General features: G+C 39.5%; 1 long non-coding RNA gene across 1 annotated transcript; it reads left to right on the plus strand.

The window, feature by feature from the left end:
• The first annotated feature begins 2306 nt into the window (after positions 1 to 2306).
• On the plus strand, positions 2307 to 2569 carry LOC108763767 (uncharacterized). The gene is made up of 2 exons (XR_001940239.1): positions 2307 to 2442; positions 2533 to 2569. It is a non-coding gene; the product is annotated as an uncharacterized LOC108763767 (long non-coding RNA).
• Positions 2570 to 3802: the final 1233 nt, after the last annotated feature.

Below are 3802 nucleotides of genomic sequence, written 5' to 3' on the forward strand. Positions count from 1 at the left end.
AGGGTGCGTCCCGATGGAGAAAGAAATAGCGGAACGGAACAGTAACGGAAAGGAAGCAGAGTGGGGATTAACCAATCAGAATGATTCCGTTCCGCTTTTTCACACCCGGGTTCCCCATGGTAAAACAATTCTTTCGCATCCGTAGCGGAATTGAGTGGAATATTGTTGAGAAATCCAACATTGTGTGGAATTAAACGTGGATTTATTTAAGACATTTGTGCCCGATATTAAAACGATTTTCCAATCGTGCGTGGAAGATAAGAATAAATGTAAGTTTATCTATTATTTCTATGCATGTGTGCTGTGTACATATATACACATTATCCTTTACCATGTCCTTGAAATTAGCGACACAGTGAGATATGACGTCAAATTCTGCAACAAGCATTTATTTATACACATGTATTTTGCATCTTGATAGATAATTTAGGAAATGCGACAATTTAATAACCTTAAAACATACTTTGTTCGTATATATGTACACAGCACACATGCATAGAAATAATAGATAAACTTACATTTATTCTTATCTTCCACGCACGATTGGAAAATCGTTTTAATATCGGGCACAAATGTCTTAAATAAATCCACGTTTAATTCCACACAATGTTGGATTTCTCAACAATATTCCACTCAATTCCGCTACGGATGCGAAAGAATTGTTTTACCATGGGGAACCCGGGTGTGAAAAAGCGGAACGGAATCATTCTGATTGGTTAATCCCCACTCTGCTTCCTTTCCGTTACTGTTCCGTTCCGCTATTTCTTTCTCCATCGGGACGCACCCTAAGATCTGACTATTAGCGTATTCGATTTACTGATTCGACCCGACTCCGAGTCAATAGTCTGTTCTGTTTAGCTGCAAAAGAAGAGCTAAATTGTGTAAGAAATGCAACTAAAAAGAACAGACTGTTGACTCAGAGTCGGGTCGAGTCAGTAATCGAATACGTTATATGAATACCGGCCTTAGTTCTTTGTTTGTCAGCGAATTTTCGATCGATTTTTAGCGTGGATAATGTAGAAATTGATAGAAAGTATTAAATTACGCATATAATGTAGAGATGGCGCCACATGAAGTATAATACGTATAAAACTAAATGATGTATTATACTTGTATAATACCATGTATAATACTATGTAAGAAACCTCGTGTATAATACGTGCCCAACCCTGGACCCAGTACAGTGAACTAACTTTTGCACTGAGTATCGCTACACCTCGAAAAAGAACAGAGTACATGACGTCATTTCGTTAGTGTACACAAAAAGAACGATGTAGTGTACAGGGGCTCTATTCTTGAAGAGAAACGTATACGAAAGTCTAGGGAAATACTATAGTATACGTAACGTATACTGTAGCATTTCCCTAGACTTTCGTATACGTTTTCTTTTCAAGAATAGAGCCCCAGGGTGTTACAGATACATACTAGACAGTACGACGGGTTGCGCGGCAAACTTTGCATGGCCAAGCGTGGTTTAATAGACAATGACAGTGACTTTATAACATAAACTTTATAATATAAATAATAAAACTTTGTAGTATAAACTTTATAATGTATAAAGTCACTGTCATTGTCTATTAAACCACGCTTGGCCATGCAAAGTTTGCCGCGCACCCCGTCGTACTGCCTAGTATGTATCTGTAACACCCTGTACACTTCTTGAACTAGTGCAAGCAGTGCAGAGAAAAAAACAAACCTTATGCAAGTTTATGTGGAATGGCCCTTAAGCCGTAATCACACTAGCGATTGGCGATTGTGATTGACGATTGAGGATTACTTTTCAACCAATCGGAGCAAAGAAATCGGTGACTTTCAGGCTCTGATTGGTTGAAAAGTAATCCACAATCGTCAATCACAATCGCCAATCGCTAGTGTGATTACTGCTTTAGGACTGCTGCACACAATGCGTGCATTCGTTTATGCAACGGTTAGTGCAGAAGTAATACTTTATCCTTGTTGTTCACCGAGTGTTGAACAAAGATTAAATAATACTCACTGCGTTAACCGCTGCATAAACGAATGCACGCAATAGGTGCTTTCCATTTGATGACCTAAGTCGACAAAAGTCGATACAAGTGTTGTTCTATCTTTGTCACTCTCTGAATGTTAACAAGGATAGAACAACGCTTGTGTTGACTGTGTCATCAAATGGAAAGCATCCAAAATTCCGTAATAGTATGCGTAAGACGCAAACTTAAACCGATGCATCAATTAGGATACTGCTTTAAGCCAGCGGCACACGATGCTTTTTTTCCTGCTGGATTGCTAGCTGGATTTGCGTGCTTGCTGCCGTGTTAGCAGTGCTATTGGCTGTGTTGCTAGTTTGGCTTCAGACGATGCGAGTTTTAGTACTGGCTGAGCAACTGGAATTTATTACAAGTACATAAAAATTCCTAATCTGAGCCCTGAGGAGTCATGAACTTTACCGATAAATATTACGAGGTAAACGTGACCAGTATTCTATTGCACAGTCAGCACAAAATATTGTATTTTTGAATTTTGCGTACTCGCATGTGTTTACACGCTTCCCAGCGGCCATCTTCAAATGAAGCGGCGTCGTGATTGGTTCTACAATAAGCCAGCATGAAATCAAGCAAGAAAAATAGCACCGGTTCTATCACGAAAATCCAGCGGATCAGCCAGCAGCGGGGCCTGCAAGCCATACAATTTCCAGCATAGTAGCCAGTCAGATTGCCAGCACAGTAGTACGCAAGCAATCCAGCAGGAAAAAAAGCATCGTGTGCCGCTGGCTTTAGATTATGTAATCTAATGGAAATGGAAATAACAGTAAAATTATCCATAACCTCGCAATAAGGCGAATTTCAACCAGTTGATAAGCCCGGATCCTCAAACGGGTAACAGCGCTTTGACACAGAGCTCTGATTGGTGAAAAGCCGCTTGTGGGGGTAAAATTTACGCCCATCACCCGTTTTTCACCAATCAGCGTTCGGTGTCAAAGCGCTGTTGCCCGTATGAGGATCCGGGCTAAGTTTACTGCTATTTCTATTTCTGTTAGCCCGGATCCTCATACAGACAACAGCGCTTTGACACCAAACGCTGATTGGTGAAAAGCTGTTTGTGGGGATAAAATTTATCTCCATCACCTGTTTTTCACCAATCAGCGTTCGGTGTCATAGCGCTGTTATCCGTATGAGGATCCGAGCTTATGCTGGATTCACACTGGATTCACGTCGGATTCAGCAACTGTCTGAACTGGTGCACATTGTGCAAGTTGAGATGAAATAAATGTATATCTGTTTTGTTTCAACTTATTGCACTGTGTAGAGAAAAAGAACAAGCCTTAATAAGGGAATGCCGGAGGGACCCAATTATCGTTATTGCAGTTTGATAAAAATCTTCAAATTGACTAAACAAAGTAAAAAATCCTTTTATAGGATCAAAGTAAACGCAAAATCCTGATGTGGTGTAGTAGATGTTATACTAAAATCGAAAAAAAGTAAAAAACTTTTTTAACTTTTTTTTATTTTAGTATAAAATCCATTGCACCACATCAGGATTTTTTAAATTAAAGGCTTTATTAAATTGCTGCTTCGTTGCTTGACGCAGTAAAGGCCGTTCTAGAATAAGTTGCAAACACCCCGTTGCCAGTTGCGGAGTGACAAGTTGCCAGTCACAAGATGTAAATCATTGCAACACCTAAGGGTCGATTCTGTATCTTCAAATAAGGTGAAAATTACAAAAGTAAGCAAATTTACTAGGTGTTGACCAATGAAATTATCAGTATTCTAGTAAATTCGCTCACTTTTGTAATTTTCACCTCGTTTCAAGATACAGAATCGAT

The sequence above is a fragment of the Trachymyrmex cornetzi genome, unplaced genomic scaffold (genome assembly GCF_001594075.2).
Source record: "Trachymyrmex cornetzi isolate Tcor2-1 unplaced genomic scaffold, Tcor1.1 scaffold382, whole genome shotgun sequence".
Lineage (NCBI taxonomy): Eukaryota > Metazoa > Arthropoda > Insecta > Hymenoptera > Formicidae > Trachymyrmex > Trachymyrmex cornetzi.